Below are 16,024 nucleotides of genomic sequence, written 5' to 3' on the forward strand. Positions count from 1 at the left end.
ATGCTGTGTCCATATTATACTGAGATCCTCTGCAATGGGGATGAACACACGGGTTCTAACAGCTTTGGAAGTTCTGAGGGGCCAGGTATGTTTTGCTTCTGCCTTGTTTGCAAGTTTGTAGCTTTCATGTGGTTCACGTAAATGTTCATGACCAAATTTTAGAACCAAGCTTTGCTCATCATTGTACCTGACCCCGCATCCACCATGCCTTTTATCCATGCAGGGACATTCCTTTGTCTCAAAACTAAACTTCGTCACATGAAGTAAATATCCTCTATGATTTAGAGGGTCCTGAATCCAGTATTGGCATTCCTGATGTTGTTTCATCACCACCACCACCACCAGAACCACCCCATCCCCACCGCTCCTGGCTTGGGAAGATCCGCTTTAACCTGGTGCAAGGTCTTCTCCCCATTAGATACTCTACTGGAGTTGTCCAGGTAGGTGTATGGGGTGGACCTGGAATCAACAGAAACAGGGGCAGTTTGTTGTTGAGTGAAGCTGTCGGCTGTTTCTTCAAGACTGCCTTCATAGTTTGGACTGTGTGTTTTTTTCCCACCTGACCACTGGGCGATGGATCGTAAGGAGGTGTCCTTATGTACCAAACGTCATGTGACATGAGGAAATATTCAGAATACTTGTTGTTAAATGATGGCCTATTGTCTGTGACCAACACCTCATGGAGTTTGTGTATTGCAATTGTTTCTTGCAGCTTGTCAGTCATCATCCTGTCATTGACAAATGAACTGTGTGCACGTCCAAACACTATTAGTGGGTGTCCACAAAGCCCATGAAAGGATGGCGCAGTCGACCTGTAACCAAGTCCAGGGTTTAGTCAGCCATTCCCAAGAATGTGGAGGAGGTGTTGGCGGTGACGTTTTTGTTTTGTTGGCACTCTGGCCACTGCCCAACCAACGTGGCTATGTCAGCATTCAATCCTGGTCACTAGAGATAAAAATCTTGCCAAATTCCTGGTGGAATTCAGCCAATATCAGGTAATGACCTTTGTTCAGGACAACTGTTCTTGCTCGACATAATAATATGCCATCCTCTCTGGCGATCAGGTCTCCCTGGGTCCAGAAAAGTATCAGTTTTCGTTGTGATGGCACTTTTGATGCCCCCATCACCACCAGTTGTTTTAGTTTGCCAGGATGAGATATTCTTGCATCCACAGTTTGATATTACCAGCAGTGACTGCAATAGTGTACAGAATATTTAAAAGCAGAATGGACTCTTCCAGTAGTGGAACCACTAATCTGCAAGTGGGAGGCAACTCCAAGCATCCACATTTGCCACTTGACCTCGCAGACAGTGTTCCAACTAGTAATTGTCTGCACTCAGAATAGAGCCCACTGCTAAATCTGAGCTGAAACTATAGGTGTCACAGCCTTTTCCACTTTCAGTAGCCCAAGCTATTACTTTACTATTGTGGTCCTTTACTGTGACAAATGTACATTCATAAAGTTTTTGGTGGAACTTGCTCTCAGCGTCAAACTTTTCTTTTCTATCGAGATATATCTCTTTTCAGCATCAGCCAATGCACAGAAAGCATACGCTCCTGGATGCTTCTCTCTGCTGGGCCACATACGAGCCAACACTAGCCTGGTATTGTACTGGGAGGCATCAGATATCAGCTCGACATCTCACATGAGATTGTAGAGTGCCAAAACCATACATAATGTTAGCTGATTCTTCACTGAAAGGCGAAACCTTAGCTACAAGACCATTTTGCATACTTGCACTTTTTCACTCGCAAATGTAAAAGTGCCACCACAGAGGCCAGGTTACCTGTGACTTTTCCATAAAAATTCACCAACCCAAGGAAAGACCAGTACATACGTGAGAGCCAGGTCACCTTTGATTGCCCTCACTTAATGTTCCAATGGATGTAATCTGATCTTGGCAACTCTGTCAGCCAAGGAGGTCATTTAGGGTGACTGGAACACACATTTTTCTCTGCTGAGGACACAATTTCCAAGCTCTTTCAAGGCTCTTTACTGGTCTTCTCTGTTGTTAGCACATCATCCAGATAAATGTTGACTTGGGTAGATTTTTTAAATGTTTTCTATTATTCATTGGAAAATGACACAGCTGATTAGACCCCGAAAAGCAGTCTCATGTATTGGTACAAACCCTTATGGGCATTATCCAATTTCCTATTATTATCTAATCACAATTGAAGGTACACATGTTTCTCATCCAGCTTCATGAAAGACAACTCGCTCACCCCCGCCAGATGTGTATATAAGTCCTGTTTGCAAGGGATTTGGCATTTATGTTGCTGTGAAATGTAGTTCACCATTTGTTTGCAATCGCCACAAAGGCAAACCGATTTGTTGGGCTTCTGAATCGATACGACCAGTTCTGCCGATTCCACAAACTGCATTGGTTTGATAATTCTTCCACTTCCCAGCCTGATATCCCACACTTCTACTTTTGCACATGAAGTGAATGGCATTGGTCAGGCCTTGCAGAATTAAGAAATTGCTTCTTAGTAAACGTATAAGGTGCCCTTTCCACTTTTGATAGTCCGTAGACATCCCTGAGGAAGTTCTGGATATTTAATTGAGACTTCACTCTGGTGGCTATTTTCTAATCGAAAAATGCACAACCAATCGAGTTGAATTTTTCCCAACCAATCTCACCCCACCAGACATGTGCCTCAGCCTTTTACTATAATCAACCTGTGGCAACTGAACCAACTTATTTTCATAAGAGACCAGAACGAATATTGTAGTCTTAATTTGTTAGGGCTCTTCCACAAACATAAGGTTTGCAATACAGGGTGAACTTTGGTAAAGACTGGTTCCACAGCCATAGATTCAGACACACTGGTATCGACTTTTAAAGGAACTGGGTAACCATTTAACCATTTGTTTGTTTGGTTGGTGTTGGTTTGGATATTGTGAATAAATTTAAGTGTTCCAAACCAGCTGTAGTTGCACTTGACAGGGTGTGCATTCTCTTGGATACTAGTCTACGAGTTCTCTTACTTTATTCAGGCATTTTGCACTTCTTTTGCTGACTTGACTCTGCGTACTGGCTGCATTACAATGGCCTGCTGGCCTGGATCCACGAGAAAATTTTAATTGTTTGGTTGACGCTTGACTTTGTTTTGGGGTTTTGCTGTGGGCTGATCTAGCGTCCCTCTGTTCAGGACATGACCTGAATAAGATTGTGCAATTGCCTGTATTCAAATGGTGTTCCCGAATCTGAGCTGGCCTGCCGAGGGCATCCATTTATATTGGTATACCTTGAAACTCTTAAATTCCACTTGCCGCATTTTCTAATGACAAAGACAATTATTGTGCCTGTTTGAAGTCCAAGTGGGCTTCAGCTCGTCGGCGCTTTTGCATGGTGACATCATTAATGCCACTCATTGCCATAGAAATAATTCCACAAAGGCTTGTGTCCAGTCATCAAGTCATCCTTGATTTACACGTGAACAGTACATAGCACTGGCCCAGCTAGTTCAGAGCGAACTACTAAAGTGAACAGAACCCCTGACTCTCCTGCTTATTTTCTTTAATAATCCTTGCAATACTGCCATACGACAGGAGTACTTATTTTCCCCAGCACCAGTGTTGTGTGAATGTCGGTGAAGGACAAAGTGACAAACACCAGTTGTGTAAATACCAGTTTTAATATTCCACCACCAGGGAAAACACACACAAACAGACGTCCCTGATTGGGCCAGCTTCACAGCCCCAATAAAGGAACTAATTCTTTGAAGTCCACTTGACTGACCTTGTTCCAATCATAGCAGTGGATAGTGAGGAAGAATGCACAGCAGTGTAGAGGTAAGTTGGATGTTTGAGTGGAGAAATGGCAGACAGAATTTAATCTGAAAATGTATGTAGGGTTGTATTGTGGGAGATCAAATGCAAGAGTTAAGTATATGGCAAATGGCAGAACACTTAGGAGCATCGATATAAGAGGAAGTTTGGTCTGCATGTCCATAGCTTCCTGAAAGTGGCAACACGAGTGGAAAAGGTGCAAATCAGATGTATGATATACTTACCTTCATTGGATACGACACTAACAGGTTTCAAGTCACATATCAACTGTATAAACTTGAATTAGGCCACATTCGGAGTATTGTGGGCAGTTGTGGACACTGCACTTATCGGAAGGCTGGGGAAATTTTGTGGGATACTGTCGTGGAAGCAGTATATTAGCTATCAGGAGAGATTTGACGAACGGATTGTTTTCATTTGAGCGTCAAAGGCTGAGGGGGGACCTGAAAGAAATATATAAAATTATGAGAGCTATGGGTAGCGTGTGTAGATAGTGTCTTTTTTCCCAGCCTGGAAATGCCAATTCCGAGGGAACGTAGGTTTAAGATGATGGAGGTAAGTTTAAAGATGTGCAGATTTTTTTAAACAAAGAGTGTTAGGTGCCTGGAATGCACTATCCAGGGAGGTAGTAGAAGTCGATATAATACCAATGTGGAAAATACTTTTAGACAGACACCTGAAGAGGTGGAGAATTGTGGCTATGGACCATGTTCAAGCAGTTTGGAATGGCACCATGGTCAGCACATATATGGCAGGCTGGAGTCTGTTTCTGCGCTGTGCAGTTCTATCTTCAATGTTGATTCCGCTATCAATGAAATATCATGCTTTTTTGTGGCTTTCCCAAGTTGTACCACTATATTCGAGGATTTACCATGCTGGTAAGTATAATACTTTTGATCCTCCTCACTCATTAGAACTGCGCATTTTCGTCAAAATTGTTTTTCTTTGTCCTTTCTTTAAAAAGGCATCAGTTTATATTTTTCTATATTACGATTCATTTACCAATTGCCTATATGTTTAACTCGCCAATTCCACTATGTTCTTCTTTGCCGCGATATCCACTTATGTTGCCACTTTCAGTAAGCTATGGACTTGCAACCTAAGATCCCTTTGTATATCAATGCTCCTGGGAGGCTTGCCATTTGCTATATACTTTCTTTCTTTGTGCATTTAGCCTCTCAAAATGCATGGCATCGCATTTGTTCACATTAAACTCCATCTGCTATTTCGCTGCCCAACTTACCAACTAGTCTATTTCTTGCTGTATCCTTTAACAACCTTCCTTACTCTTCACAACTCCACCAATTTTTCTGTTGTTTGCAAAGATATTATTCAAGCCATCGATATTTTCTTCAAATTATTTAGATGTATTTCAGACAACAGAGATGCCAGCATTGATCCTTGTGGAAACCCACTGATCACAGACTGCCAGTCAAAAATTTGAGTTTCAAAGTTGTGAATTTATTGTGAACCCTCAGAAAGCTCCAGTTATGCCAGATCAAGGTCAGTGTATTCAATTTTGTCAGTACAGTTTAGGAGTCGAAAAGGGGTGTATAGGTGATTTTATAAGAATGGTTCCAGAGATATAGGAAATTAGATTGAAGAAGTTGACATTGGAACAAAGGAGATTAGGTGTTGAGATGATAGTGTTGTACAAGGTTATAAGAGTTTAAGATGAGCTAAATATTAAAACGCTCTTCCTATTACTTAATTGTGCCAGGATTAAAGGAGAGAACTGCAGGATATTTGGTAAGGAATAAGGAAGAAAATGTGAAGAGGAAAAAAACTGAAATTCACCTGGAGTTGCAGGAAGGAAGTCCGAAACCCACATTTGCCCATTGAAACAGGTTTGAGTCAGCAGGGTCTCTTGTTACCAGGGCAGGGTCGTAAAAATGGCAGCCAACTTGGATGATGGGAGAGGGAGCAGTCTGTGTTTCAACACACTTGTGATCATTGACTCGTTGACTTTTTTGTCACTTTGCAACTGGGGTTGGAGAATTGAACTCAGCCAGAAGAGGGCAAAGACAGAGAGGAGAGAAATTTTGGAGAAGTGTGGCAGATTGAAATCTCTCCAAAGGGACAAAAGAAAATGTACGGGTTGAGTACTTACAGTTTTGAGGAAACAATAGGGGAAAGAATGTTCCATAGAAACTAAACATGCCTGTTCTGAAATTCTGTTTTGTACCTTGAGTAGTGATTATTTTTAATCTCTTTTTACAGTGACAGTAGAAGAAAAGTTGAGATCCGAAAACTCAAAACGCAATGTCATATCCAGATTTGACAGTATTGCTTGACGAGCAGATCCTGGTTATTCTCGGCATTTGAATGTGAAAGGAGATATGTTTGCTCCATTTGCCCGTTCAAAACATTTCAAGCATCGATGTGACTGGGATAACACCAATATCCAGACACCTGACTGAAAATGTTTCAATGCATTGACTGTGAAAATAACTTCGACAAGTTATCATTCATGAACAAAAATTTTAACCTTTGCAGCAAGAGCAAATGTACATTTGTACTTCATTGGACAAGACTTCAACTCATCATCCAACCTCCATCGTCACAGAGCCACCCAGACCGTGGAGAGACCATGGCAATATCGGGGCTTTGGGAAGGGATTCATCTACCAATCTCAGCTGGAGATTCATCCACGTGGTCACACTGTGGAGAGGCAGTTCATCTGCTCGCAATGTGGGAAGTGTTTTAGAAAATCATCTAACCTGCTGAAGCACCAGCAGCTTCACACGGGCAAGAGGCCATTCACCTGCTCCGTATGTGAGACAGGATTCGCTTAATCCTCTCAACTGCTGACACACCAAGTTCACACCGGGGAGAAGCCATACAGTTGTTCTTATTGTGTGAAAACATTTACCCGTTCATCCAACCTTCTGAAGCATCAGCGAGTCCATACCAGAGAGAGGCCCTTTACCTGCTTTATTTGTGGGAAGGGATTCACTCAGTCTTCTAACCTTCTGACTCACCAGCGGGTTCACACTGGGCAGAAGCCATTCACTTGTTCGATTTGTGGGAAGGGATTCTCTCAGTCCTTCCACCCACTGAACCACCAGCGAATTCACACCAATGAGATATCTTTCAAATGCTCTGGCTGTGTGAAAACCTTCGCACGTTTATCAAAGTTGAAGACGCACCAGCGAGCACCCACTGGGGAGAGACCATTCACTTGCTCTGTATGTGGGAAAGGATTCACTCAGTCCTCCAACCTGCTTAAACACCAACAAATTCACAACTGATTGCAGGGGATGGACCTTGCTTTTTTCACTGCTGGTACTCACATCCACAACTGAAACGCTTTCTGACAGTTGGGTTTTGTTCTGCTGATGGAACTAAACTCCAGCCTGGTTATATTGCTAAATTAAAAAATAAAGCTGATTAATCAAATCTATTTGATTCTACATAGCTCACTAGCACACAGTTGGATATTCAAAGGAGAGTGTCAGTAATGCAAATGTCCTCCACCAGACAAAGTAAAGAACATGTGCATGCTTAGCATAAAGTGGTGTATTTCTCAGCATCTCTCCGAACTTCTCTTCAATTACATTGTCGTTAGTTTCTTCTTTTGCAGATAAACCTGGGAGAATTTTCTGTTTTAATGGAGCTACCCCATTGTTTTTGTAAATCTGGGATAAATGTTACCATGATTTTAAATACTTGCCATTTGCATTTAGCAGGTGCAATCAGTTATATGCAGACTGTGCCAAAGAGAAAGTCTACTGTCAGTTCGGATTATTCGCATCTCTAGTCTGCAAAAGTCTCACGACACAGAGGCTGCCAAGCATTTCAGGAAAGTGAAGTAGCACTAGTCCGAAATGAGTAGGGTCTAGGTTTTATCCTTTTTCTCACTTTTCTGATTATCATGGACTAGGACCACTGAAGCTTCACTGCATTGGAGTTTTTTTCTGACCTGTCCTCACTACTCTTGAGATTCCCACACATTGTCATGTTGTGATCCTGTACCTTGTAGATGCTCGTGTGCCACTGTGCACCGGAGATGTGTTAATTATAACCTAAGGTACTGAACGGTGTTTTGATCAAATGAGTTGTTTTGTCTTGAAGGATGTTTGTGGAGTTGTATTCATCCAGGCTTGTGAAGCGTATTCAATTGCACTTCCGATTTAAGTTTCGTGACTTTTTGAGTCGGGAGTTGAGTAACTCTTCACAGATTCCCAGCTTCTGACTTGCTTTTGTCGCTACAGATATTCCAAGGCTATTCCAGGTAAGTCTCCGGATGAACTCGTGAGATGCTGCCAAGTTCAAAGTTGCTGACTTTGGCGTCTCAACACCATATTCAGTTCATGAAAAATTCTAGGTACTACAGCTTTGTCTTCCCTTTGTCAGGGTATGCATGTCTCTCGCTCTCTCGCTCTGTGGCTATCTCGCTCTCTACCTCCAAACTCCTCACATCGTACCGAATTCAAAAAGCTGAAAAGACATTTACCTGCTCTGTGCATTGGAAGGGATTCTATCATTTCTTCTATCCAATGAAAAGTCAATGAATGTTCTTTGTCATTTCGCCCATTTGTATCTTACTGCTGTGCCAAACAATTGGTCTGATTGAGCTATGTGCATTGTGAGTTAACTGTTCGCAAGATACAGAACACCATTTGATCTGTACCACCATGATCATATCGTGGTTATTACTTTACATTGTGGCCACTGCCATTTTGTTTTTGAGTTATTTTGCTGTCTGCCGCCTGATCAATGAACACAATGAGGAATCAGTTGCAGAAAGAAATATATTTGTCAGCAAGACATATTTGCACTTTCCAAATCTCATGCCCTCATAAATCTTATTCCAGAAATCAGATTCACCTCTTCCATTCCATGGTTTATTGTATTTAACTATCACTGTTAATCATTTACTTTCACACTAACATTCGATTCCTCACGAGAGCTCCAGTAGAGTTTGTCGTCTGCAGAAGCACTCACAGCTTTGTACTGGAGCGAGGTCCTTAATTTGTTGCATTGGTGGGAAACGTTTCACCCAGGATAATTAGTAAAAATAGTTAAGAGGCAGCATTGTTTTGTAAGTTTGGGGAGAAAAACTCAAAACAACAGCAGTTTTAAAAGGGAGAAGAACAGACAAGTAAAGCATATAGTGTGGACAGTCCAGGAGAGAGAGAGAGAGCCTGCACAATTACTACCTTTGCTGTTTTTGAATTCATATGCTGCTGGACATCGGAGTACATCTGGGAAAATTAACAAACAGTGAATTTCACGACTAATCTTGGAGGAACCGGTTTGGGCGAAGTTCACAACACAGAATCAGATAAGTTAATTGTTGTTTGAAGACTGTCCAAGAGAAAAGCTGCATTTGTGAGTACAGTGGATGATATGTTTTTGGAGATAAGTCTCTTGATTAAACTTAAAATATAAGCCATAGGTATTAATATAAACTGGTGCAGTGTTTTGTAGAAGAATAAGACGGTGTTATTTTCTGGGTCTGTAGATTGTGAAGGAGCAAAAATGGCCTTTGCAGTGATATGTACTGCTCGTCAGATGCGGGCGTTTAAAGAGAGTTTCAGGGTTACTGGGGATGAAATCTGCCACAAATGCTGTTGCATGTGAATCTTATTAGTTCGAGTGGATCAGTTGTAGAGACAGATAGAAGCGATCAGGAATTTGCAATAGCAAAAGTATGAGATGGATGGCAGTTATAGGAAGGGGGAAAGTCTCAGATATAGTCACATAGAACGGTTAAATCCAGGAAGGGTAACAGAGTTAGGCACCCATGGCAGGAGTCTTTTGTGGATATCCCATTTCAAACATGTATGCCATTTTGGAAAATGTAGAGGGTGATGGATTCTCAGGGGAACGTAGCACAAACAACCAAGTTTCTGGTATTGAGACTGGCTCTAATGCAACGAGAGATACATCGGCTTTCAGGAGCTCAATTGTGTTCGGGGATTCTGTAGTCCAAGGTACAGACAGACGTTTCTGTGGCAAGTAGAGAAAAAGCAGAATGGTGTGTTGTTTCCCTGGTGCCAGGATCAAGGATGTCTCAGAGAGGATGGAGAATGTTCTCACGGGTGAGAGGGGCCAGCAAGAGGTCATTGTCTACATTGGAACCAACGATATAGGAAGGGAAAAGTTTGCTATTCTGAACGGAGAATACAGAGAGTTAGGCAGAAATTTAAAAAGGAGGTCCTCAAGGGTAGTAATATCTGGATTACTCCCAGTGCTATGAGCTGGTGACGGCAGGATTAGGAGGACAGAGCAAATGAATGCATGGCTGAGGAACTGGTGTATGGGAGAAGGATTCACACTTTTGCATCATTGGAATGTCTTTTAGGGTGCAAGTGATCTATACAAGGACGGATGGCACTTGAATTGGAAGTGGACTGATATACTGGCAGGGGAATTTGCGATAACTGCTTGAGAGGGTTCAAAACGAGTAAGGTGGAGGGGGGGAGTTGGGGTGGCACCCAGGGAGATAGTAAGGAAAGAGATCAATCTGAGAATTGTACAGTTGAGAACAGAAGTGAGTCAAACAGTCAGGGCAGGCAGGGACAAGGTCGGACCAATAAATTAATCTGCATTTATTTCAATGCAAGGGGCCTAACAGGGAAGGCAGATGAACTAAGGGCATGGTTAGAAACATGGGACTGGGAAATCATAGCAATCACAGAAACATGGTTCAGGGATGAGCAGGACTGGCAGATTAATGTTCCAGTATACAAAGTCCTGAAACATTAAGGAAGGATAGAAAGGGAGGCAAGAGAGGAGGGGTGTGGCATTTTTGATAAGGGATAGCATTACAACTGTGCTGAGGGAGGATATTACCGGAAATTCATCCAGGGAAGCTATTTGTGTGGAACTTAGAAATACGAAAGGGATGATCACCTTATTGGGATTGTATTATAGACCCCCCCAAAAGTCAGAGGGAAACTGAGAAACAAACTTGTCAGGAGATCTCAGCTATCTGTAAGAATAATAGGGTAGTTATGGTAGGGATTTTAACTATCCAAACATCAACTGGGACTGCCATAGTGTTAATGGTTTAGATGGAGAGGAATTTCTTAAGTGTGTACAAGACAATTTTCTGATTCAATATGTGGATATACCTACAGATATTGACTGTAGGGAAGTTGATGGTGACATCCTGCAAAATGTCCACATTACAGAGGACGAAGTGCTGGATGTCTTGAAACGTTTAAAGATGGATAAATCAACAGGACATTATTAGATGCATCCGAGAACTATGTGGGAAGCTAGAGAAGTGATTGCTTGGCCTCTTGCTGAGATAGTTGTATCATCGATAGTCACAGGTGCGGTGACGGAAGGCTGGAGGCTGGCTGGCGTGCTGCCACTGTTTAAGAATGGCGGTAAAGACAAGCCAGGAAACTATAGGCCGGTGAACCTGACCTCAGTGGTGGGTAAGTTGTTGGATGGAAGCCGAACGGACAGGATGTACTTGTATTTGGAAGGGCAAGGACTGAACAGAGACAGTCAATTTGGCTTTGTGCGTGGAGAATCATGTCTCATAAACTTGACTGAGTTTTTTGAAGAAGTAACAAAGAAGCTTGATGAGGGCAGAGCAGTAGATGTAATCTATATGGACTTCAGTAAGGCGTTCAACAAGGTTTCCCATGGAAGATTAGCAAAGTTCGATCTCACGGAATATAGCCATTAGGATACAGAACTGGCTCAAAGGTCGAAGACAGAGGGTGGTGGTAGACGGTGATTTTCAGACTGAATGACTGTGATCAGTGGATTGCCACAAGGATCGGTGCACGGTCCTCTACTTTTTGTCATTTATATAAATGATTTGGATGCGAGCATCAGAGGTACAGTAATTAAGTTTGCAGATGACACCAAAATTGGAGGTGCAGTGGACAGCGAAGAGGATTACCTCAGATTGCAACAGGATCTGGACCAGATGGGCCACTGGGCTGAGAAGTAGCAGATGGAGTTTAATTCAGATAAATGCGAGGTGCTACATGTTTGGAAAGCAAATCTGAGCAGGACTTATACACTTAATGGTAAGGTCCTAGGGAGTGTTGCTGAACAAAGAAACCTTGGAGTACAGGTTCATAATTCCTGGAAAGTCGAGTCACAGTTAGGTAGGATAGTTAAGAAGGCGTTTGGTACGCTTTCCTTTATTGGTCAGAGTATTGAGTACAGGAGTTGGGAGGTCATGTTGCGGCTGTACAGGACATTGGTTAGGCCACTGTTGGAATATTGCATGCAATTCTGGTCTCCATCCTACTGGAAAGATGTTATGAAACTTGAAAGGGTTCAGAAAAGATTTACAAAGATGTTTCCAGGGTTGAAGGATTTGAGCTATAGGGAGAGGTTGAACAGGCTGGGGATGTTTTTCTTCAAGCGTCGGAGGCTGAGGGGTGACCTTATAGAGGTTTACAAAATTATGAGTGGCATGGATAGGATAAATAGGCAAAGTTTTTTACCTAGGGTCGGGGAGTCCAGAACTGGCTGAAATTGGTCCAGGAACACAAACCGAATTTCCCTGAACTTGGTCCATACATTCTAAACCTTTCCTGTCAATGTTTTTGTCCAAATGCCTTTCACATGTTGTTGATATAACCACATCAAACACTTCCGCTGCAGCTCATTCAATATACTAACCACCCCCCCCCCCCCCCCGTGTAAAAACGTTGACCGTCTGGTTTCCTCTTATTCTTCCACTCTAACCATAAACTGATGCACTCTCAGCCTTGATTCCCCGATCCTGAGGAAAAAAACATTGAGTGCATTCACGCTATCTCTGCCTCTCATGATCTTCTCTACCTCGACAAGATTCCCCCCTCCATCTCCTACACACTAAAGATAAACCTCCGAGTTTGTCCAACCTCTCCCTATAATTCAGACCCTTCAGTCCAGCCAACATCTTGTAAATTTATTCAACACACTCTCCAGTTTAATAACATGCTTTCTACGGCAAGGTGACCAAAACTAACACAAAACTTCACGTGCAGCTTCACCAACATCCTGTACAATTACAACATAACTTCCCAATACCTATCATCAATGCATTGACTGATGAAGACCAATGTGCCAAAAGCCTTCTTCACTGCCCTGCCGACCTGTGACTCCATCTTCAGAGAACCATGCACCTGAACTCCAAGCTACGCCTGTTCCATTACACTCCTTAAAGCCCCACCATGAAACTCCTGCCTTGATTTGACTTTCCAATATTCAATCCTATACACTAATTTATATTAATCTCCATTTGCCATTTCTCAGCTCACTTTCCCAGCACATCAATGTCTTGCTGTAATTTCTCAGAACCTTCCTTACTGTCCACAATACCTCCTATATTAATGTCATCTACAAACGTACTAATTGTGCCTTGTATATTCTCATCCAAATCTTGTTATAGATGACAAACATCAATTAGCCCAGCGCCGACCCCCAAGACAATCCACCAGTCACAGATCTCCAGTCCAAGAAGCATTCTAGCACTATTACCCTCTGCACCACACATCGCGCCAATTGTGTATCCAATTTGCTAGCTCCCCCTGGATTCCATGTGAACTAACATCCCAGAGGAGCTTATCATGTGGAAGGCTGTACTGACACCCGTATAGACGACAGCCACCACCCTGCCCTCGTCAATGTTTCTGGTCATCAAACAACTCTAATAATTTTGTGAGACATGATCTCCCACACAAGAAGCCATGCTGACTGTTCCTAATCAAACCCTGTCTTTTTTAAATGCATGCATATCTTATCTCTCAAAACCTATTCAAGTAAGTTTCCTACCAAGTTAGGCTGAATGGTCTACAGTTCCCAGGTTTCCCTTTGCAGCCCTTCTTGATTAATGGCACTAATTGTTTCTCCTTTCTCTTTTACATTTTATTTTTGCTCTTTTCTTTTGCTCTGATGTTTTCTTCATTTTGCTCCTTTAAAGACTTTTCATCATTGTTGACAGGGCAAGCGTGAGCATGGTCTCCCCGCATGTGCAGCAAGTGACTCCTGTGAGTGAGTCGGCCCTCAAAGAGTTTGCGATGGCAGTGAATGTGGCCTCAGTGGCGAAAGATGGCACTCGAACATAAGGATATCAGTGCTGGTGGGCTCACCAATGTAGCGCTCGAGGCAGTGGCAGTGGCACCGGCTTTCAAGATAGTAGCAATGGCAAGGCAGCCTCTGCTAACAGCAACGAAGGCAGTTGCCTTCAGAAGCAGGACGGTGGTCTTCAGCAGTGACAGTGCATAAAGCTCCTGAGAGATTGGCAGGAGCACTGGTTGTATCAGCAGTGCCATGGTAGCCCCAATGTGGTCTTCCTCATGTGCAATGGTAGCAGTCATGTTGTCCCCAGATTATCTTCCGTAATCCAAAATGGTGCTGGAGCATGGCAACCCATTTCACTTTTCACTTGTGCCAATAAATAAATCATTCATTCCTTCAGGAGATTTTGCAGGGTATTGTCTGGGCTGGGTTGGTTTATTTGTGAAGAGAGTAGAGTTTTCCTTGGATGGCTGGAGATGATGAGGAAGATAACTGGTATGTATAAACTTATGTGGGGTATACACAGGGTAGACAAGAAAAGTCTTTTACATCACCCACCACCCCAGCGTCGGTGTATAGATTTAAAGAAAGCGCCACGAGGTTGAGAGGAGATGTAAGAGGTAAGGAAAACGTTTTTTACCCACAAAGTGGTTGAAAGCAGGAACTCACTCTCTGTAAGGGTATGTAAAGGCACACATCTCATGACATTTATGACAGATTTGGATATACAATTTAAATGACAAGCCATACCGGCTATTGCTCAAATACTGGAAAAAGGATCAGAATAGTTGGATGGATGTTGACCTGCAGCTGAGTGAATGGGTTAAAGATTTTTCTTTTTTGTTTGTGCTGTCGATAGGGTCATAGAGTCCAACAACATGGAGGCAGTTCCTTTGGCCCAAACTGGTCCTTGCCGACCAAAGTATACATCCACTCTAACCCCATTTCCCTGCACTTAGCACACACCTTATAAACATTTCCTATCCATGCATTTGTCAAAATGTTAATGCACTCGCCTCAACCACTTCCGCTGTCAGCTTATTCCATGTGCCTACCACCCTCTTGAACCTTAAACTAATTCCCCCTAGTACTCAATTACCCAACCCTGAGTGCATTCACCCGAGTCATGCCTCTCATGGTCTTCTCCACCTCTACAAGATGCCCCTTCAGTCTCCTATGCTCTGAAGAAAACAAAATCCTTGTTCGTCCAACCCCTCCCTATAACTCAGACCACTGAGTCCAGACAACAGATTTGTAAATTTCTTCTGCAGTCTTTCCAGTTTACCAATGTAAAAGCAGTGACGTGCTTCTGAGACTTTATAAAGCCATAGTCAGGTCCCATTTAGAATACTGTGTCCAATTTTTGGCCACACACCTCAGGAAGGAGTTACTGACACTGGAGCATGTCCAGTGCAGATTTATGTGGACGATCTCTAGAATGATAGGCGTAACATATGATGATCGGCTGAGGATCGAAGAATGATATTCGTTAGAGTTGAGAAGGTGAAGGGGAAATCAAAGAAACTTAGAAGATAATGCATGGCTTAGAAAGGGTGGATGCTGGGAAGTTGTTTCCATTAGACAGGGAGACTAGGAGCCGTGGGAACAGCCTTAAAATTAGAGGGTGTCAATTTAGAATGAAAATGAGGAGACGTTTATTCAGCCAGAGAGTGGTGGGCCTGTGGAACTCTTTGTCACGGAGCATAGTGGAGGTCGGGACTTTGGGTGTCTTCAAGGCAGAGATTGATAAATTCTTGATCTCGCAAGGAATTAAGGGCTACAGGGAGAGTGCGGATATGTGAGATTGAAACGCCCATCAGCCATGACTAAATGGCAGAGTGTTCTTGATAGGCCAAATGGGCTTGCTTCGATTCCTATGTCTTTGGTATTCCAATATCCTTCCAGTAACCAAGTGACGAAAATTGATCACAATACTCCAAGTACGACCTCACCAACATTCTGGACATCTGCAATATACCTTCCCAATGTCTACACTCAATGGGCTGGGTGATAAAGGTCAGTGTGCCAAAAGCCTTCTTCACTTCCCTGATCTCTGTGGCTCTATGATTCCTCTTATCTGCTGACACACCACCCAGTTCACAATGAGTTGTATAGTTGTTCTTATATTATTATTGTGCAACAACATTGAGCCATTTGTCCAACCTTCTGAAACATCAGCGAATCCAGAGCAGGGAGATGTCACCCAACTTTTTTTTTGTCGGAACAGATTCAGTCAGTAT

At 42.8% G+C, this 16,024-nt stretch overlaps 1 pseudogene; it reads left to right on the forward strand.

Annotated features, from left to right (window-relative positions):
• Nucleotides 1-7,048, forward strand: LOC148140729 (uncharacterized; annotated as a pseudogene).
• Nucleotides 7,049-16,024: the final 8,976 nt, after the last annotated feature.

This window comes from Chiloscyllium plagiosum, unplaced genomic scaffold (genome assembly GCF_037043375.1).
Source record: "Chiloscyllium plagiosum isolate Xiang-an unplaced genomic scaffold, Cpla_swu_hap1 HiC_scaffold_35, whole genome shotgun sequence".
In the NCBI taxonomy this organism is placed as follows: domain Eukaryota; kingdom Metazoa; phylum Chordata; class Chondrichthyes; order Orectolobiformes; family Hemiscylliidae; genus Chiloscyllium; species Chiloscyllium plagiosum.